This window comes from Lonchura striata, chromosome 1 (assembly GCF_046129695.1).
Source record: "Lonchura striata isolate bLonStr1 chromosome 1, bLonStr1.mat, whole genome shotgun sequence".
Lineage (NCBI taxonomy): Eukaryota > Metazoa > Chordata > Aves > Passeriformes > Estrildidae > Lonchura > Lonchura striata.
This window is the reverse complement of record NC_134603.1, coordinates 58,274,096-58,297,290: the sequence shown is the minus strand read 5'-3', so window position 1 is coordinate 58,297,290 and position 23,195 is coordinate 58,274,096. Positions and strand designations below refer to the sequence as shown.

Below are 23,195 nucleotides of genomic sequence, written 5' to 3'. Positions count from 1 at the left end.
TGTTGTCTGGAAAATTACTCAGAGTGCACTCAATCCTCTTGTCCAGATCATTGATAAAGATATTAAATAGAACCAGCCCAGTACTGAGCCCTGGAGAACACCACTTGTGACCAGCCATCAGCTGGATGTGATTCCATTCTGTGGGCCCTGCCATCAAGACGGCTTTTTACCTAGGCATTTTCATGCCACTATCTGTGTTTTAAATTACTCAAATACCTATTAACATCTAAATTCAACTGAATTCACTGGGAATAGGGTATTTGAAAATCAAAATATTTCTTTAGGTGCTTAAAAAAGATTTGTAAAGTAATGCCATATATCCAGATTTCACTATTTTATCTACAAAACTCGTTATTCAGAATTTTGAAAACTCAACAATTAACAACGCTTAGTTGCATTAATAACTCACTCTCCAGAATGCTTCAAAAGAAAACTCAAATTATATTAGATTATTTTTAATAACTTGTAGCATTTAAAAGTGCCCAGTTATAAATTAAAGGACTACAGAATAGAGGTAGCAAATGCACACATTCAATGCTATTAAAAGGCAGACACATGAGATCTCATGTATCTTGTGCCATTTGTAAAAAGATTGTTTTATTATCAGTGTAACTAATCACAATGAAGACATCTCTTACAATCAAAGACATTATAATGAATTTTCTTTACAGCTACGGAGAAATGGGATTTGCTGTTCCATATCAAACTAGAACAGGCTGTATAAATTCTTCTTCATATTTATTATTAAATGTAACTTTTATCTATAAAATCAGCCATGAAGTATTAAAAACTGAAACAACAGAATTTATATCCTTTACTTAATTTAGTTTAAACGGTCTATTCACTAAAGAGAGGGGGGAAAAAGGTTATATATGTATTATATAACGTGCCTTCTCCTCTCCCTCATAAATGTTTCCATTATAAACCATCTAGTTTTTGGAATTTATAACTCAGCTGTAAAAATCCACTTCATATGTAAAAGTTGGTATACTTTTCCTTTTAGGAATTAAAAAAAAAAAAAAAAAAAACTTGTTTCAGAAGGAAGGCAAGAAAGAATGTGAGAGAAGGGGAAAAGCAATTAGACTAAGAATTTTAACTCGTGGCCAGTTAGATCAGTAGGTACAAGCCATCTGTTGTAATTCAGACCCATCTTCCCATCCCATCCCCTGAAGAACCATTGGGAGATGGTCAGCTGGCTGCACTAGAGCCCCCGGGGAAAAGGGGGGACAGGTACTGGCCTCCAGCTGCTGCTGACCTGCCAGGTTTGGCTGTCTTATCCTACTGCTATCTCCTGAAGTCAGCTGTACAACTAGGAACTGGACAAATGGAAAATAAGTGAGAATAGCAAAGAGCACTAAAATCACCTGTGTCAGAGAAGAGACAAGACAAAGCACATTAGCATATCTCAAAACTGACAAATAGACAAAAGTCAATTAAAAAACAGTTCTCACAATTAAAAGATACAAGACTTGAGAATTCAGGAACTGGAGACTGGACAACATACAATGCAATGAAAACTGAACAGAAAAATAAGGGCAGATAAAAACTATCAGAAGTTCACACAAGGATTAAAAGAGTCTTATTTCAGACAGCAAGGAAAACAATTCATACATAACATGGCAGATTCCAAAATGAAGCATGAAATAAAGCAACAAGAGACAAGCAACTTATGTAAGGTGCAAGCTACAACCTACACTATTTCCTGCTTGCAATATCTTACTTTCAGCTTTTTCCTGCAGCACAACAGCAAAATGTGCCTTTATTTTCAGAGTCCCCATTTTACAGTCTGAAAGGAATAGAAAGAAGAAGCAAAGGAATAAAACCTTGCATTGGTTCTCATAGTGCAGCTGGTGAGCTGCATGAGCCTGGCAGGAGCAACAATCAAGCTACACCAGGCCTGCACACACTGTCTCAGGACCACCAGGGAAGCTGGCAAAGACCTGACGCCCAGAGATGTTCCCATGTGCCCCAGGTGATGCTACACTATTGCTTAAAGGAAATCACCAAGGCCATGTGTTCAAACGTAACTTTTATTTAGTCTTCAGCTGAATTTATTCATCAGAAAAGTCTCTCTCTTGGCAATTCTTCAACTACAGCCCATGAGGACTATGTATATATATTGCAACTAATTCCCACAACAATACAAATAAGTAATGTTTATAAATTCATTGGTTCTCTACAGTGATTCAGGCTTGAAGGCAGTCACAGTTTAAAAAAAAAACAACTTCATGGGGAGATCTTTAGTGGACTAGATTAATCTGGCAGCAGAGGATTATTTCCAAAATATGCATAAAAAACCAAACACAGTAGAAAGATATTACCTACACACCCTCCTGCCACACACTCAAAAAAAGTACATGAGCATAAAGAACTACAAAGTATGAATTTTAGGGATATACTAGACATTGATATCATTACTTATTTTGATATAGCTTGATTTGCAATAGAGATAAACAATGAGGAACAAGAGAAGGAATGAGAAGATTGGTGCTCTAAGGCAAACATATCCTTAAAATTCCAGACTCAAAGAGCAAAGGCTGCAAATGCAGTATTAGTTACCAGTGTATGGAATTTATGTCAGATCACCAACAGGAAATAAGAAGAAGGAAAGGCTAAACCAAGCAGCAAGGATCCTCTAATGGATCAGATGGTCCCATGGCAAAAAATCTGCACTCAATTCCCAAAATTCAACAGTACAAAATCACTCATGTCTGTATCTACCTGGTATGTTAGCCACTACTGCACTGCTCAATGTCAAGATTTAAAATGCCTGCACCAGAAAGTGAGACCTGGTAATGATACCTCACATCTGATTCAGAGAGGGAAGAAAAAAAATCCAGTTCCTTCTCAACCAGTATGAGACAGCCCCTAAACTAGAGAAAAACAGTGAGCACAAGTCCTAAGCCCAGAAAACGAGAGCTGTTAAATATGGTAACCAGGAGAAAAGACAGACTCTGAAGAGCTGCTACCATATTTACTGCTCAGAAACCTGAGAAGTCTCATTCTTGCACCTAGGGCACACGTGCAGTGTGAGCGCCCCAAAGCAGGCACTCAAGCAAAGCCTCCTACTCCTCCAAACTTACTGCAGCTGCTCCATAACTTGGTGTCCACCAGTATCAAAAACAAAGCCAGTTCAGGCCTGCATGTCTCATGCAAGGACTAGGAATTTTTTATTAAGAGTCAGTAAAATCCACATTCACTCCAGGAATAGTTTTATATTTCAAGTCAAAAGACGTACAGACTATGAGATTATTTCATTTGAATTCGCTGTATTTATTAGAATTTATTATCAAAATGTATTCTTTACAAAAATATGTATTGAACAAACAGGAGAAAACATTTATTAATTGTTCTACCTGGCAGTTCTCATTGGGTGGAAGATCACCAAAATCACTGGGACTGCTTTCAAGAACCTTTCAAACAAACACTTCTAGAAGCAAAACAACAACAGTATGTTTTTTAAAATTAAAGCATATTTTACCAAGTACTAAAATTTGGAGGAATACTGTCCTCAAAATGTGCCTTTAAATTACCCCTATTTGGAATGACTGGCATGACTGTATTAGCCACACATTTTAACATTGCTTGATCCTGTCAGCTCACTAAACCATTAAAAATATACATGCCTGAGCTTCAGTTTGACCTGCAGTGACTCCTATATGTACTTTCAAAATTAACACAAGCACTGAATGCTACTAATCTTCAACTTGTAATAACTGATCAAAGAGTACTGCCCTGTAATTCACTACAAACTAAAATCATAGCGCTGAACTGTGCATTTTCAAACAAGTGGTTTATAGCTCTAGATTTAAAATGCAAAGTTTCCATTATATTTAATAATTAAAATGCATGCTGTGTTATGGTTACATTTGGTGACTGGATTAGTAGTACTCCAACTGAGTTAAACAATGCCTTTTTCCTATTAGAGTTCATATTACCATATTGTCTATTTGTTTAAGAAAAGGAAGAAAAAAAGCACAGCAAGCAAGAAGGAATAAAAAAGAAATATGAATATCAAACATACTGAAAGACAATGAGAACCAAGACAGCAAGAAGACCTGGTATCAGCAAAAATACGCTAGCTGAAAGCAGAAAAGCTGAAATACCTGTGCATTTAAAGTATGAAAACTTTTAATAAAAAGAATATTCTCCCTTTGTCAATAAGGGTTCTCATTCAAAGTAAAGGGAATAAAGATCAGTTTGTTTTTCTAGATGCAGTTGCTACAAATTGAGGGAATACAGACATCACTGTCAAAGAGCAGACTCTTTCAGGCTGTCAACTTCTTAATCAGGGTCTGACTTCACTGGAAAGTGTGAAATTATGTAATTATTTATGCTTTGCAATTCTGACGGTTTAAACAAATCCAGCACTATGAACATCATATTTTATAATGCAAAATTCCTACTGTGATTTTGTTTTCAGGAATATACCTTTTCTTTTTTTCCTGTGCTTTCTAGGTGGTTTATTCAAACAAAATTTAAATATTATGTGAAGCCTTTATTTTCTCCTAAAACAGATCCCACAGAGCTTAGAAACATAACTTACAAGGATGAAAAATAATTGAAAAATAAAATAAAACTCAAATCATGGCCACAGTGACATCAACTGAAGTTTTCTCAGTACTGTCAGTTATATTGCGACCCAAAACTCTCTTAATGGCAAGACTAAATACCTTTGAGTACTTATAACAAATGCATAAATAAAATATTATTTTACCCCATAAAAAGACATACTCCTTATATTCCTGCACTTCCATGCAATATTTAGGTATAAACTTCAGAGTTTAATCTTGCTTTCATTTCAATTATATTTTAATTATCTTGGTACCAGCAGCAGATACAAAGACAAGCTTGTGTGCCTGAAAGCTCTGAAAGCTGGCCTACTTCTCCCTCTGTTGTAGATGTTGTAACATATTGCCTCTGCCTGTAAGTCATCGCCTCAGAAACCCATCCCCCTAGCATACAAAATACGAAGGTAGGCATTCTCTCAAATAAAAGTTTATTTAACACTCCCCCCCAAAATACCCTGTACTGAAATCAGCAACATCTAAATTCATGATGATGGGAATGAAGAAGACGAGAAAGCGCTCCTGCAAGTCAACATCCACCAGCAAAGTTCAGCATGTTATTTTCCTGGAAATGGAACCTGAATAACCTGACCACAGGTAGCAAAATGCATGGTCAGGTTTTCACTTGTCCTTCCCAAACAACACCTTCTGTACCAAATGACCTTGTGCCCAGGAAGGATTTTTGGGGTTTGGCAGAAGGAGTTCCTTGTATCTCATCAGATGTCTGCTCCAGAGCAGCTGCGGGTCAATGCTAGACCTTTGTCAACTTTCTCTTCAGTTTCTTCCTCCCCTGCGCTCCTCAGGTTGCCATCCTTGTTGCAAGCTCGTTAGGTGTCACAAAGGAAAGCAGGCAGGGAACAAAGCCTATATAGCATCCTCTGCAGATACCAGAGGCACTCACAAAGAAGTCAAAGCAATACTTGTCGAGAATTTCTGAGCTACCTACATTTAGAATGGCACTCACATTCCCAAGTCTGCATTTTTGACACTCAAAAGTCTAACGAGAAACAACTAAAGAAAAAAAAACGGTAGTTTTTTTCATATAACATATCTGCCAAGTTCCCAGTACCAACAAGTAACACCACTGTATTGTAAAACCTCTGCTTAAGAGCCAACCTGTTTTTTGAGGTACAATTTGGACCAAAAAAAAATTAAAAATCCAATTTTATTTCTTTGGTTCTGTATGCAAAAATTATGAAATGGAGAGCTTATGTGAGGTTCTGATTTTAATCATTTTGACTCAAATTGAAAAAATTCTGTTAAACTAAATGGAAATATTCTGATTTATAGTCAGGTAAATAATGTCAAATTCTAGTCCCAGGATTTCTTTCCTTCCTGATTAAATTATATTAATGTACACTCAAAAAAAAGCAACTACTGCTATCCCTGTTGGTTTTTTCAGAAGAATAACTTATCTGTTAAAAAATACTACCTGGACATAAACATAAAGTCACAAGGGTTCTTCACATGTCTGCCATCTATCTGAAGCCTTGCAACAAAGAGGGTTTTAGTAGTATCATAGTACATGGACACCAACATATCATCCTAAATGTAGGGCAGAAATCAACCCGCTTCAGTGAGGACCTATATGCCATAGTTTCTCCCTAAAATACTTTTTATTAACTTGATTTGTATATGAGATGGCAAAAAACACAACATTCAGTATTCTTATGCAGAATGTACCAGAAAAAGGCTCAATAACTAAATATTGCATCCTCACATTCTTGCTAAAAGGTTTGACATAGCATTCATTGCAATATTATTCCTAATTAGCAGTTTAAGCTTGTTAACAAGAACAGTTTATTTAAGGTAAACAGAAATTATCTTTCCATTGTGTAGGTAGGACTTGTAAATAGGACAGCTCATAAATTCTAAGATAAGAGCAACTAGGAAGCTATTCATTAAGGCTTGGGTTATAAATTCAAAACATGAAGCATAACATGCTTAAAGAAGGTTTTATTTTTAAAAGCATTCATTAGGCTCTCATCTTCAAGCCTCAGACTTGTAAATAATTTAAAATGAAAATGCGAACAACAGGCAGGAAAACAAAACAAATGCAATTCAAATCAGTCCATTGTTGTACCAATAAAACTCAGAACAATAGAAACTAAGTTGGCAGATTTTGAAGACAACATCCAGAAAACATCTTTATGTACTGTATCTTTGAACTTACATGTGCTAGTATTGGCTCCAATGAAAAAAAAAAAAAAATAGCTCTATCTTGTAACAGCCAGGCTTTGCCCAGTAAGGGATACACATGCTGAACTAGTAATTTTTGGTATTCACTGCACTTTATTCTGGAGATGCCAAAGCAAATAAACAAGCTACAATTTGTCAATGCTTTTAGATTTTATATTTATCCATTCTGACTTTTAAAAATTTATATCCTATTAATTCATATGACATAATGCAAGAATAATCTTTCCTTTAAAGATTAAGGTAAACTTCAGTTTGCCTCACATGGGAAGCATGCGAAGAAACAGTCTTTACTTCACAGGCATTGAAAACTGAAAGTGAAGAAGACAAAAGTAACACATCAAACAAACAACAACAAAAAAAAACAAAACCAAACAAACAAAAACCAAAAAAAAAAAAGAAAAAAAAAAAAAAAAAAAAAAAAAAAAAAACACAAGGATCACTGCTGTCCTCACTGCATATTCAGTGTCCCAAATCCAATGTCAATACATCCCTGCAGAAAGCACATTACACACCAAGAAATCATGGAAAGTGCAACATTTTGCCTACACTGAATGTATGGATCCTTTTATCCTTTTCTCAAGGACTTGGAACAACCCAACTTAAATATTCAGTGTCATTTAAACATTCAGTGGAAGACAAGCATGCAACAGGAATTTCTTTCTCCATGTTAGAAGACCACATGGCATTGCAAAATGCAGAAGTGCCATAATCCTATGCCATGGCTCTTATGCAGAAAGATGTCCATAGATGCTGGCTATCCCAGGAATGTTAAGACACCTTTCTCAGAAGGTTTTCACTTACTGACTGCACCAAAAAACATGACATTTGTCAGTCACACAGGATTTCCTGCAGGGCTGCAGAACATTGAGCAGGAAACCCTGGCACACCCAGTGAGCTCTGGTCATACCAGCAGGATGAGACATAGCTACAGCACACATAGCCAGCTTTCCAGGGGCACCAACCCTCCAGGCACTACAAAAGCAGCAAGTCTGATGCTTCCACATATGAACCAAGATGGAAAGGTCACCCCTGTTCCTGCTTCTCCCTCCAACACAGAAGTGGGCAATGCCAACATGCGAGACACCACCAGGGCAGATAAAGTAAGTCTCTTCCTGATTAGGAATGCTACAGCCAACTCTGCATGGACTATCTCATGTTCACAGCAAATGTTTACAGCAAACGTTTAAATAAATCCAATCTAACCCACTGAATGGAAACAGTGAAGGTCACAGGCTCTTCCAGAGTGAGCCCAGGCTTAAAAACCCATCTAAAGAGAGAGCTCACATATATAAAGCCATACCAGAGCTCTTGAGGCCATCCAAATGGCAACACAACAATGTGCCTTTGATTAAATCAGAATTCCTGTCAGGATCTCCACAAACTTCTCTGGAATGTTCTCAAACTTCTTGCTGGAATGTTTTCTACAGAAAAGATTATATACCAGGTAACTGTATGGAATCCATTAAAGAAAAATCACATGAAACAATGATTTTCATAAGAAATGATGACTTAGTATTACTATTCCATTAACTTTTGTTACCCCTTGTAATTCCAGTGGATTTTAACATTTATATGCATTTTTTATGTTTTGCTACCTAGATTTTTGAGAACTTTTGAAATTCCTAAGATGGGGCTAAGGACAGCAAGAAACTTTATAACTACAGCAAGAGAAAGAAATAACAACTAGAAAAGCATCAATCAATCAATATATGCACTTGTAGCAAAGTATAACCTATAGAGATGCATACATTCAGATCTATACACTGAAATACTGTGTATGCTAACTCTGTACACCTCCCCCTGGGCCACTGCATACATCACACACACATATGTCTGGACTCAGAATTAAAATTTATGCCTGCATCACTAAGGATCAAAAAAACCTAAGAACATTCACAGCCTCACAGCCCACTTAAACAAAACCCATACAGACAGTAGCTCAGTAGTAGGCCAGACCATGGAGAAGAAAAGTCAGCCTGTTGTAGAACAAGCAAACAAAACAAAACAAAGTAATAGAAATTTAGCAATCAACAGCTCTCCTAACACAGGACTGGAAAGCAGTCATAATAAAGTAAATAAGCATTTTAATTTTGGAACACCATTAGTACCTGTTTCTAAAAGGCACTTAGGTAATTTCTTTGTAAGGACTTGTGTGAATTGGGTGGTATGTACTGCAATTTTCTTTTCCATACTGAGGAAAAAAAGATAGCTAGGTTTCTTTCTGCTATAAAGCTATAGATTGCTGACATAAGTTTGGGATACAACTGTTTCATATTCATGTGTTGAAGAACTAAGATTAAGTAAATTATGAAAACTTCCACATACATTAACATAAACACCTACAATAGGCTACAGACTGTTCTGTAACTACTGACTCTTCTCTGGCAGGTGGCAGAAACAGCACTAATGGCATTCACAACTGCAGAACAGGAAGGCATGTATGAGTCCCCTGTTTTAAACATACAACTCCTTTCTGCAAAGCAAAAAGTTGCCTTTGGAACTTCTGCAGGTGAGAAACTGGAAATTACAGGAACATCTTTTTACATTTGTTGCTTCTTCACTAGTTTTATACATACATGTTAATAAACAATCTCAGTTTATATGTTAACACAACCCATAATGACAAAAAAAATTAAATTACAGTTTAGAAGTATGTATAGGCATATTGAAACTTTCATACATGTTTGTGTAACCATGTAAGAATGTCATCTGCAAAAGCAAACAGAGCAAAGATAAAACCACTTTAATGTTACTGGAAAGATTTTGCATGAATTTTGACACCAGGGGCCAGGTAAGATTTAAGCAGTTTGCAGTGCAAGGTCCTGTGCAACCCTACTCCTAATACAGTCTCTCCAAGACATCCACAGATAACCCTATGCCTGTTAGCACTAAACATTGTACTTGCCTGAGAGAAGTTGGCCTCTTCTCCCAGGCAGCCAGCAACAGGACAAGAGAACACAAGTCTTAAGCTGCACCAGGGAGAGTTTAGGCTGCACATGAGGAAGAGTTTATTCACACATGATTAGCCACTGGAATGGACTGCCCAGGGAGGTGATGGAGTCTCTGTCCCTGGAGGTGTTTAAGGAAACACCAAACTCAGCACTTAAGTGCCATGGTCTAACTGACATGGTGGTGTTGGGTCAGAGATTGGACTAGATCCCAAAGATTTTTTGAGAAAGAACACTAGTTGATTCTGTGACTACTAGTGAGGCACAGTGCTCATTTCCTTCGTGTCTTTGTGTCCACCTTTGTGTCTTTGCTGTCATTGCATCTGCTCTTTCCACTCCTGGTGCACAGGAGGACCTGTGCCTCCCCACGCCTTGGCTGCTGCAGGCCAAGGCTGCTGAGTGAGGCAGCAGCACCTCAGGCAGTGGTGGCAGCACTGGGTGGCTGTGCTACCCCAAGGTGGCAAGGCCAACACAAAGCAAGACCTTTCTGGGGTAGAAAAATAACTACGAAAGCTCAGCTGGGCAGCTGCTGATAATCTGTCAAAGTGAAAGCACCATTTCCATTTGACTCCACACACACCACAGAGCACAGGAGAGACCACTCTGCCGCATATCTGCTTTTGAGAACAGCTAAAGAAACACAGCCACTACATCTGTTCAATCACATCATCGTCTTTCTCCCCAAGCTTTCAAAAGAGTAAGTTATACTCCAGATTTCAATCTAAAAGGTCAACTTTTTAGTACCTTTAACAGCAAGTGTATCTGAAACCAGTATTTTTATTTGACTGATAGGATCATGCATCCAATGAAACCTTTCTGTTTTCCTGAAAAAGAGAGTATTTAAATTCTAAATCACATTAGGAAATTCAAACATAGGAGCCACTAAACAATTCCAGTTCAACCACATTTCATGTGCCAGTCTGTCTGTCAATTCCATCTCATGCACAAAACCCCAACACTGAACACATTCAAAAAATTAAAAAAAAAAAAAAGCAAAGCAAAGCCACCTCATTCTAATGTTGTGCACACTAACAAGAAAATGCTGGTTTTCACTACAAAAGGTTGGGTTTAATGGAATACTGTGACTGATATCTCCTTGACACACATTCTGTCTCCAAGTAATGTTTTTCTATAGAGACAACACAGGTTAAGTTTTAAAAGCATTTCTAACAAAGAAAACTCTCATGCAAATAAATTAGAAATCTTTGATGCTGTTACTATATAATAGTTCCCACAGAAGAATGATAGTAAAAGATTTAACTCAAGTCATTTGAATTATATTTCCCAAAATGCTAATAAAACTGACATGTTTGAACATACTGAAAAAGTCACAGTCCATCATCATCCTGCCACATCAGTGCATTTAACTTTTTCTAGAATGTATGGATTATACAATTACTGCCAGGCTCCATATTTTATATATAAAAGCTACAATCTGATTATATGTCCGTGCTGAAATAATTTATGAAATAAGGATGGAATGACTGCAATGTTACTTCCATGATGCATGAAACTTGCTGTGAATAGTGTAGGAGATTGCAAGAGAGACAAAACTGAAACTGTAATTGTCTTCATATTTCATCAAGAGGTGTGACCTGGGAAAAATATAGATCCCAACATCCACAGCTCCAGGCTTATACAAACATCTTGATTACTCATGTTCTGATATAGGAATGGAAAATTTATAGTCTTCACATGCCACACCTTTGGGGTGCTAAGGTGAGAATCACAGGGGATTACATCCAGTGTTTAAATTGTATGTTAATCTGTTATGGTTTTTCACCACCAGAAAACTCACCACTGCCACTCTTACCCTTGCAGTTTCAGATTTCCATTATTTATCACTCCCTAGGTGTTATCCTTAGTATCATATGGATGAGCACAAGCACGTGACAAAGCCCAGGTCTTGTAAGTCTGCATCAGTACAACTACCCAAAGAAGCAAAGAGGGCACAGGAAAAGAGAAACAAAACCTTTCACTTTATAAATTCTAAGATCACTACTAGGTATAGCATTCAGATCACAAATGTTTTTTCCTTCCACCAACACTACATTTAATATTAACATTGTGTCTACAAGCCACACAAGTTACTTGAAGGAGCGACAGTAAACCTTTAAAACCAACTCAAACTAAAGACAGAACACAGACTCATAGAATGGTTTGGGTTGGAAGGGACCTTAAAGATCACCTAGTTCCTCTTCTGCAAGAGCCAGTTGCTCAGAGCCCCATCCAACCTGGCTTTGGAACAGTTACAGGGATGGAACATCCACAACCTCTGGGCAACCTGTGCCAGTGGCTTTCAACCTTCACACTGAACAATTTCTTCTATATAAAGGACATATAGATGATAAACTAAAACTGGTATGTGGCCTTTGAGGGGTAGGTTAACAATCTTTCCTACTGAAGACACACACACGCTCGGAAGTGTATTAACCTTTCTATGTTGTTTATGGGAATTTGCTTTCCATGCCACAATCTGACAGGCTCCCTAAGGGTCTACTTTGACTCCTTAGATCTGACAAAACCATGTTGAAAATCATAAGACTGTGGGAGCACAGGAGGTACTCATGATTCAAGAGCCCAAGCTCCAGAGCAGGGCAGTAAATAAATCAAGGGTCTGAAGCACAAATTCCATGAGGAATGGCTGAGGGAGCTGGGATTAATTAGGCTGGAGGAGGCCCAAGGGAGACCTTATCATTCTCTATAACCACATGCAAGCAGGGTGAGCCCAGGTGTGAGTCAGCATCTTCTCCCAGGCAACCGGCGATAGCTTGAGAGAACAAAAACCTTAAGCTGCACCAGGGGAAGTTCAGGCTGGACATCAGGAAGAATTCTTTCAATGAACGTGTGATTAGACGTTGGAATGAACTGCCCAGGGAAGTAACAGTCACTGTCCTTGGAGGTATTTAATGAAAGACTGGATGTTGCAGACAGTGCTATCTGTTGACAAAATGGTGTTCAGCATATCAGTGGTCTTTTCCAACCTCCTGTAATTCTGTGACTGCTCTGCCTGGTGACTAAAGCAGAATAAAGGGAAAGCAGCTACAACCCCTTCTTTATCCCTTGTAAGAGCCACATACAGAGCGCCTGCAGTCACGTGTGTCGTCCCTCACTGTCAACCTCTGCACTTCTCAAAGCTTATTCTACAGCAACCTTCAGAGAACGAAGGGGAAGTAAGAAGGAAGCTCGGCCGGCTGAAACCACTCAAGGCAGAGCCAAGCCGACACCGCCCAGCGCCCTGCCCGGACCGGCCCCGCCCCGCCGCGCCCGCGCAGCCGCCACGGCGCGAACAGCCCCGGCTCGGCGGCGCTGCCCAGGGCCGTCCCTGCGGGCCGGCGGCTCCCTGGGGCCGGCGGTCACCGCCGTGCCCCGCCGTCTCCTCAGGCCACAGCCCCGCCCGGGCCCCGCGCAGCGCGCCGGCCCTCGGGAGCGGGGCGCAGGGGGGACACGGGGAACAGGGGAGGAGCCCGGAGCAGGCGCCAGCCGGAACTGCGCAACGCGGTGGCGGCTCACGCGAGCCCCCACTCTGCCCGGTTCTCTCTGCCTCCGTCCGTCCGCCCGTGTCCGCTGCCCTCCCCCTCTCCCATCCCCTCCCTGCCGCCGCCCGCCTGCGGCACAGCGGAAGGGAAGAACCCCACGGCCCCGGGGCCGGCCGCGGCAGCCAATGAGCGCAAGAGGCACTCTTCCCGCCCTCGGCGCCCCGGCCAATCGGCGAGCATCTTGCGAGAAAGCAGGCACGGGATTGGCTCGGCCGATGCGCCACAACCCGTTCGCCCGCCCACCCAGAGGGGGGAAAAAAAAAAAAAAAAAAAAACGACGGCAGCGCAGAGGCCCAAAAAGCCCGAGGGGAGACGGCGACGCGGCCACCCCGTGAGCCCCCCGCGCGAGGGCCCAGGCAGCGGCTCGCCTCGCGCCGCTGGGCGGCTAGACGGGCCGGCCGCGCCGCGGCGGGTAGCGCTTACCGCGTGGGGGGAGCCCAGCGCCTCCGTTTGTGCTGAGCCGTGTCACCAGTGGCGCGCCGTAGATCCGCCGCGCTGCGTCACGCCCGGCGCGCGGGGGGGGCGGGGGCGAGGCGCGCTGACGTGGGCGGCGGCGCCGGCGGGGCTGGAGCCGGTGCGGCGGCGCCGCTCGTGCCGCCGCGGGCGCGAGGGGCCGCGCGCCCAACGGCCGCCGCCGCCGCCGCGCGCGCAGGCACGCCCGCGCGCTCCGGCGCCATCTTGCCCTGCGCCGGCAGCGTCCCTGGCTGCTGCCGCCCCCCGCATCCCCCGTTCGGAAGGGATGGTTCCCAAGGGAAGGACGGAGCCCCGAGGGTTTTCCCGGGATGCGCGTGCCGGTGAGGCCGCGCCTTCGTGCGCCTGCCGGACGAGAGCAGACGGCGCTGGCAGGAGCCAGCGGGTGCGGGTTTGGGGCTTCCCGACGCCGCCCGACCTGCCGGGGGCCTCTGCCCCTGGGGCAGGCCCCGCGCTGGGCTGCCCCGGGTGACCTTGGGCCGCACAGGGCCGTGCATAAAGCTGTGCTTCGCAGTCTCGCACTGCAGCGAATTTGGATCTGGTCCTTGGGAAACCCGTTCTGGAGGAGGAGAGAGAGCCCAGTCTTTGACGCGCAGCCCGCAGCCCTACACAAGGGTTATCAGTCGAAAGGTGTCGGCGGTCCAGTGTATTAAAATACCTTGCAGGGAGTGCAGTTCGAGACAGAAACAGTTAAAAAAGGCAAGAGAGAGGCAATTTGTAAAGTATTTCATACTTTATAAACTCATGAAGAAACCGTAATGATGAAACCCTAAGTGTTCTTTCCCTCTTCTTAAACCCATGAAAGTATAATACCAAAGCAAAACAACACGTAAAGAGTCTTCAGAAGCCTGTGGTGAAATGCAGTTGCTTTTTTGCAGTGTGTTTAGATGTTTAAAATGCAGGTCTCCCATTTATCTCCTGATCACACAACATTTTTTAGTAGACAGTATCTTAGTTAAACAGCTTTTAGCATTCTTGAAGGCCGTGGCATAGAGACAAGGAGAGAGCACCTCTTCGGTAATAGTTTTGCAGTTCATTGACTTTCCAGTCACACAATGTGCATGAACTTACCAACTAGAAGTGACAACTTACTGTGCTATGCAGCCAGTTAGTCACTGGCTGATCTGCTCAATTTATGGCACAGCAACTCCAATTCTCTTGTGGGTTGTAGAGACTGTAAGAATGGATTGAAAACAAAGCAGTTGCTGCGGCCTGAGCCCTTCATTGAAGCAAAGTGAACTTTACCAATGTCTTGGGAAAGATCTGAAATAAATGAGCAAAATTTAAAACAGTAAAGTACCACACAGGACACTGGTGAGAGAGGGCTATCTCCTTGTCCTGTACCTAAGGGTTGTAGTACAGAATTTAATTGTTCTGTGTATAATAGGAAATCCACACAGAATATGGCTAAATTTGCAGTAAAGATATCTGTGGGATTTTAGATACATATTCAGATTTTACAGTTTGAGAATCTACAGAAGCCGCTGGCAGTTGTAAGACTAATACAATTACGAACAATCTGATTGTTTTGGATATTTCTCAGCATGGGGAAAAGAGGTAAAACAACCTTCTGAGGTCCTTTAAGCTCAGATTTGCTGCAGTTTACAGGTTCCATTCATATGCCTTGAAAGATTTGTAGGTTTGGATCTCTAGTAACACCAAGTGAGCCTGCCTGGTCCATCAGTTGTTTCATCATTTGCTTACTGAGAGGAAACAAGGGAAAAGAAGATGCGACCATGCAAGCTGGAAAATGAAGAGAGGCAGCATATTTTAGGAATAGCCTGAAGAGGGAGCCATTGGTATGGGACAAGTAGCAACTAAGGCAGAATCACTGTTAATCGAAGAAAAATCATACCTGTACCAAAAATAATTAATTTTATTTTGCAATTATAGGCTGTATTTATTAAATGTTTACATCTGTGCATTTAATGTTCTGGCTTAGGTATATACAGAATTCTAAAGTTGTGCTGAAAAGTGGTTCTGTGTTTTGAAATAGTTACACTAATAAAATATATTAAATGCAATCTGAATAAGTCAATGAGTAATTAACAAGAACTAATAGATTATTTTATCAATGGATTGTAAACATAGACTATATTTATTTTCTAACAGAATATGACACTAGGAATTATTTTGCAGTTGCTATATTTCTACCACACCAAAATACTGATTTCACTAGAATTGTTACTCATTCCAAGAGTAGTACCAGCTCTTTACCTAGCTGTGTAACTTAAAACTTTCCCTGCCTTTCCTACGTAATATCCTGTGTTTGCTGCTGAACAAAAACACACATAAATTTGTGATTACTACTACCAGAAGTCAGACATTGAGCAGGATAAAGGCAGTCACCATAATCCAACTGAATCACGGGATTTCCCATCAGATTTGTTTAGAAGAAGTAACCCAATGACTCAGTGGCGATCTCATAGGTAGAATGTCGCTGGCACGCCCTCCGAAGGACATCATGGCATCTGTAGGATATCAAGTTATCAACGTCAGTCCATAAGGGTTCCTTAACCGCCATTGGTTTTTGACTGAGTAGCAATTTTTTTAAGAAGAGTTGCATATATCTTTATTCTGCAGTTCCAACCCCTAAGAAAACATGAAACAGAATAATTAGGATGTAAATACCGAGAACCTTTTTAGTGTCAATTCCCTCTACATATATGTTGCCGTGTCCACCCGATGTCCACTTTGGTCTGCCTGACCAGCAATGACACAGCAGATGGCAGGGGACACTCCCATGTGCCTCCAGGAGGTTGGGGGATCAACTAGGGTCAAGTGCTGATGCAGGTGACCTAATGGGAGAGACGGCAGACAATCACAGAAGAAAAGGGTGACTCTTCTGGGGCAAAGTCCAAGGGTTTATTGAGAGCTCCTAAGAGTTCAAACCTTACCGGAGCCAACAGAAGCACACCGAGGGGCAATGTGCAACAGTTTATAAATGTGGGTGGCAAGAGGGGAAGGGATCACCCTTCAGCCAATAAGGGATTTAGGGGAGTGGAAGTTGGGGAAACAGACAGATGCAAGGGCCAACAAGGGGGAACCAGAGGAGGGACCCCTGGTCCTTGCCCAATCACTCGATCCCCTGGGTAGAAGGTTCTGGAGTGGATGGGGAGTCGAGTGATGGGTGAGACACCAGGGAGAGGACAGGGGACATAGCATTTTTCAGGGGTGCATAGGCGGGGAGAACGTGCTTGGCATTGAAAGAGGAGGAGGAGGGAAATGACATATGAGGAAAGGGGTAATTTTAAGGCAGAACTATTGGGAAAAGTAGGGGGTACAGGAATAAACCATTACAACACAGGTACACAATACAAAAACAAATTACAACACATATATGTACACATGTATCTATATCTTCCCTTTTTTAATGCAAGTTATTTTGTTCATTTTTCAAGATGTGTGATTCAGGAAGCAAAGTGAAATATTCCAGTTTGACTAACCCGCTGTTGCATACTGTTCAAACTGGTGGCATTTGGTTGAGTCAGCATCCATGGAGGCATTTAAAGGATGTGTAGATGTGGCACTTAGGGACTTAGGGTTTACTAGTGGACTTGGCAGTGCTTGGGTAATTGTTGGACTTGAGAAGAAAATTAATGTCTTTATAAACAATTTGATGGGTGAAGAAAGTATGGATGTTAACATCTTTGAAATGGGTTTTAATGTCTATACTGACTTTGGGCAGCAGGTTTGTTGCAGAGCCCAAGCAGTTCTGCTCCTGAAACAGACAAGGGTCTGCACAAGCCTGAGTTTCTGAGCTTTGGGGTAAAATAGTTGGTTCAAGGAGGGAATATATGATAGGTGGTTTGGGAATGCTGTACCTTCCTAGTGCCTCAGTCAATGGGTAAAGAAGTTTGGGCAACGTATGGGCAGGAATTTGGGATAAAAGGAAGCTGCGCTCTCTGAAACCTTGAGAGAGAAAGCCACACGGGTGTGTGTCTCAGTTGAGTCTGTTTATTCAAATAAAGTTGCAGGACTCCTCTGTCTCCTTTTTGAACATAAACCTCTAGTGTTTGTGGATTTTCCTGACAGACTCGATAAAGGTCTTTTTTAGTAGTGGACAATTTCAATGAACAATTCTATGAATCGGCCATGGTCCTGTGATCCTGGTCTCTCACTGGTGCAGCACCACTGTGATCCAAGGCTTAGCTGGTTCCGGCACTGCCTCGGCCAAACGGCAGCCTGGGCAGAACATAGGTGGCTTCTGGCAGGCTCAGCAGGGTCACAGAGGGACCAGGGCACTGCCAGTGCCACATGAGCACAGATGGGCTGGCTGAGGCCAAGTGGCTCAGCTGTGATGTGGTTTTATGGGGAGCTGCCCCTGTGAAGGGAACCATGGCAGCAGTTCAGTGCCCACTGCCCCTGGTGTCCAAAGGGATGGGGGGCAAGCCTGCAGAGCCCTGCTCCGCAGCCGGGCAGCCACGACAGCTCTAGGAACCAGCTAAGGAGTGACCACATCAGGGCACGGCTGCACCTTTATGCCAGTGAGGTCACGCTGCCCGTGGCACCCGCCGCCATGCTTTCATTAAAGGCTTCACCTCGTGATTCACTTCATGTTACCTGCTGGGTTCGTTGCCCAGTCGTGCCAAGGAACTTACTTGAAGTGCAATAGTTAACCATTTTTACATAAACAAAATGCTTGCACACAGCTAGGTACCTTTTGTTAATTTTTTTTCTTGTGATATAAAGAACCTTATGCAGACAGGTAAAAATTACGTCCATACCTTCTTCACCCATCAAATTGTTTGTAAAGACATTAACTTTCCTCTCAAGTCCAACAATTACCTGAGCACTGCCAAGTCCACTAGTAAAAATTACATGGTTTCCCAACTTTTCCTGCTCTCGTAAGTGCAATATAAATGTTTGAGAAAAATAAGTAAAGCACCCGAGCTTTAATGGAACACTTACAAAGGATTTGTTTGAATTTCTTATAATTATGTAAAATCTAGGGGGAAAATACTATTTTTGAGCAGCTTGAAGTGATTGAAAGGGTTTTTTTGCAATTAAAATACTTTTATAGGAGTTTAAGTTTACAGATAGAAGTTGCAAGAATATGAAGAAAAACAAGATGGTGCTTGAAGTTCTCCCACTTAACAAAAGAAAGAGTGACTGCAAATCCTTTCATTTGGCCCTGGATCATGCATCATACAGGCCTAGTCTTGCCAATAGTATTTAAGGCTTTCAATTCAGCCTACAACACAGAAGAATAGGGGCCATGGATGTCTATCTGCATGTACACAGACAGGTATCTTCACAGAGGCACTTGAAGAGTCACATGTGTTCTTTCATCAGATCCTGAATAATATGACTTATGTTTCTCTAGAGCCAGGTTACAATCCAGATGAGGAGTGGTAAGAGAACTGTGTAACAGCCATGACTTGTAAAAGTCCAGAACAGTAGTCATATAGCTGTATGCTCAGTGTCACAGTAGCCAACATCCCAAAAATAAATAGTAAAAAATGGTCATAGAAAGCAGTTATATATAAGCACCAACAACTAAACTGTTTTGCATACACAATACAAATCATGCAGGCAGGAGACCTCACTTATGTCTCTGTGCATGCAGCTTTCTAGCTACAAACATCAATATCAATATACGAATAAATCAGATGTTGGTTTTTTCCTGTGCTGAGAAATAACTGACATTACTTGAAGCACACAGGCAGAAATTTTACACATGGACATTAAGTCTTCAGGCTGTTCCCTCCAGAAAATCCCATGTTAAGATACATCAGTGCCTATAGAGAATAGCAGTTGAATATCCTTTTTCTTGTGCCCATACACTTTGGTGTGCCCTTTATAAGGGTGACTTAGCAAAGGCACCACTGACTGCTACTGCTAGCTTGTTCACCAGGAATGAAGCTAGCACAGCATCTGTCATGGTTTTGTTTGTTTGCTTATTAGTTTGTTTAAAATGGACTTTTCATTCCACTGTTTTTCAATAAAAAGTGGACTATGTGTAAATTTTGGTAAAAGGCAGCTTTAGAAAGGATGTACTTCCAGGATTTTACTGTCCTTACATTGTGATTAAATGAAACTTTACCTTTTGAAGTTGTCACTGGAATATTAGGGTTGCTGCCAAATTGAGGATGTTAACCCTGCCTATGGAATTTAGTGCTTTGTCAGGAAGGCAACAGTGCACAGGAGACAAGTAAAGCAGTACTAACTCTTGAATTTCTAATTGTGAAAAAAGAGTGATGCAACCATAGATGTATTTTGTATGAGGGCTCTGCCATTGCTTGTTTCTTCACACCAGAAGAATATATGTCAGGAGTGTGTCATGGTGAATATTTTCAGTTTTCTATTACAGAGATTTTACAGTTTCATTTCTATGCTCCCCTTCAGTTCCACAAATAAAATTACTAGGATGTTTGAATTATTCTTACAGATAAAAAAAAAAAATTGAAATTGCATTGGAAGCATGGGAAACATGCAATTGGCCAAAACGTCATGTTACTTCACAGTGAGAGATCATCAAAATTATTTTGAGACAGGTAGCAAAATCAGCATTATCCACACATACATCCACAGCATCTGATTTCATCTACCTACAGATATGTTTCAGTCTATCTGGAGGCCGACTCTGCCAAACCTCCAAGGATTTAGTTTCCTTGTACTGTGAATTTCTAATAAAAATTATTTAATTTTAGCAATAATCTATTGCAGTAAAATGAGAATCATTTATTACCCTGTATTGTCTGTTATGTGTGAAGATGTCCAGCTTGCCAGAATTTACAGCTCTGCAGCTGTATAATTAATCTCTTGCAAACTCACAAAGCAAGTTTCTCAAATAGACATATATCTCAAATAGAAACATCAAGTACATTATGCATCACTACATAAAAATTTAATGTGGCAGCAGATCAGAAAATAATATGCAAAAAAATGTTTGCTACATGAAATAGAGATTTAATTCTTATTTTTCATCTTCACTAAGTCAACATATTATCCACCTGGCACATGCATCCTAGTCCTGTTAGAACTACATCCACTGAAATAAGAATGTGTTTATACTGTTAGCTTCAAAGGAAGAATTTTCTGATTACACACTGAGATTCTCAAATGCTCATCAAGTAAGGAATGTGACCATTTTCCTTTGCTGTTGGGATGCACCTTATGCAGGGTGGACTTTGGACCTTAAGCAAGGCTTTGTTCGGCTTTTTTCCCCTCTCAGGAGTAAAGTTGCTTAACAAAAATAATCCAAATTTCACACCTATGGAAGTGTGTTTGCACTTTCACTGATCTCTTTAATTCCACAAATACACAGCTGTTGCTCCTGCCTTGAGGATAAGTGAATGTGGCATGTTTCACCGAAAGAACCTGAGTGAAATTGCATAACAATATACAAGCACATTTTCAGATAGTATTTACAATTCTTGAAACTCTGTGAGAGTGGATAAAGTAACTAGGAACTATCCCCATTGTCTTCCATCCAAACAACTCATTCCATGTGCAACCAGCGGAAAACTGGGAGCTGCTGATCCTCCCATTACAACAGACAGTGACTTACCTCCTCAGAAAGTAGTGGAAATGCCAAATGAATTCTAAGTGACTTCAGGAAGAGGACTCACACTGATTCAAGTTCACAGCTGAAAAAAAAAAGATAAGAGGTTTCAAGATTGCATACCACCATGTTTGTCTTGTTAGCAGATAATTTTGAATGCCCTGGTCTAGTTTTATGTAATCTAGTGTAGCAGCATTGCAGAAAAACCTTTGCTACATATTTGTCAAAATTATCTGCAACATGGAGGTGTTCATCATACACTGTGAAGAATGCAAGTGAGAACATCACTGATATATTTGGCAGTAGAGCAAACCAGACAAATGCACTCTGTTAACAAGGAGCTGTTCATATTTTTCTATTAATATATTTGTTTAAAATATTTAACGACACACCTCCTAATGGGAATGATGTGTCTCCAGCTCTAAATACAGATATACATGGATTTGGACTCAATGATCCTTATGGGTCCCTTCCAACTCTAGATATTCTATGATACAAGGTATAAATGTGAAAATCAGATAAGCTTCACCTTGGAGCAATAAGTATTTAACTTTACATGTTACTTGCAGCTGGAATGTTCCAGAAGAAACAAGGGAACTCGTGGGTCTCACTGGCACCAGCCACTGTGGCATGGGCCTCTGTGTCACAGGTAAAGGCACACTTGCACAATCTTCCCTGTCCAGACATGGACTATGAACATCCATAACTAGCAAGGCATTTTATAACATTTTGTGAAACAAGCCAAATGCACTATTCTGAAAGAAATAACTAGCAGGAGTCAAAGTTAAACTTCTTGGGAGTAGTGTTGCTGAAAAGAAAAACCATAACTACATGAGTAAGCCTCATTTCCGCTTTCACAGGCTAAGCAAATGATAACCTGATTACTTTTCAGTCTCAGGAGGCTGCTCAGCTCTCTATGCCTTCAGCTTCTATTGTCAGCATCTTATTCTCCATGATTTTAGCTGACACACTTTTCAGTCTTCTCTTTTGAAACATTACTTAAGGATTAAAAACTGTTTATCTAATAAAAATGTCACTTTCACACTTAAACCCACTGATTTTAAATGGAAATGAAGATGTTCTAATTTATTCTTTCACATTAATAATCAGTACATCTAGAGTAAGGTTAACAAATAGAAGCATATATTAATCCTATTTCTAACACTAGTATTGTAGAAATATCTTTAATTTACTGTGGCAACATATAGCTGTTAGTGCAACCAAGAACATTTCTAGAAATGTTGTATAGCACTACACACCTTAGGAAAAATGCGTACCATTTCTTTTTTCTACAAGTCTGATGAGATGCTGCATAATATTAAAAAACAAAAGGAAATAGAGGGTGGATACTCATTCTTGATCTAAGAAGGAAAGAGTAGCTCTCAATACCCCTGTGGGCAGGAGCTGCTTTCCCAATGCTTTCTTTCTTTCATGGACAGAAGAATCTGAAGCTTTATGCTCTTTCTCTCCTCTGGGACTGAAGGAGGCATGGAGATGGTCTGCATCTTTCAGTGGCCCCACTGCTTCACTCTCATCACTTTAACTTGACAGTAAGTGGCTACTTCAGAGCAGAACCTTATTTCAGTGAACTGCTCTGAGAGTATCTGCACTTCTAAAATTATGCTCTTTTTTGGCTCTATTTTATTTGGCATTCCAAAGAGCAACAGTGAAAAACAAATAAACCCATCTTCCATTCCAATTTAATAATGTTGTAGAACGCATAGACAGCATATATTATAGTGGCCTTTCATAGCAGTCATGTTCCTAAAACACAGTCTCCCTCCCTCTTTCATGAAGAAATCTGCCACCTCCATCTCACCAACTTTTCAACTCTTCTGCCAAAAGGGTAATATTTATGCACAGAGATTTCTTTCCATTATGTTTTAAGTTAATCTGGGGTTGGTTCTTTACAGGACTAACACTTTGTCTTAATGATCCTTGTGGGTCTCTTCTAACTTGGCAT

The 23,195-nt window shown here is 40.9% G+C and overlaps 1 protein-coding gene across 1 annotated transcript in view; it reads right to left on the bottom strand.

Moving 5' to 3' along the window:
* ZNF407 (zinc finger protein 407) overlaps positions 1-13,803 on the bottom strand; it is a 333,877-nt gene extending 320,074 nt beyond the window's left edge. The window contains exon 1 of the mRNA XM_021530861.2: positions 13,678-13,803. The gene's annotated coding sequence lies outside the window, so the exon portion shown is untranslated. The remainder of the gene's footprint in view (positions 1-13,677) is intronic.
* Positions 13,804-23,195: the final 9,392 nt, after the last annotated feature.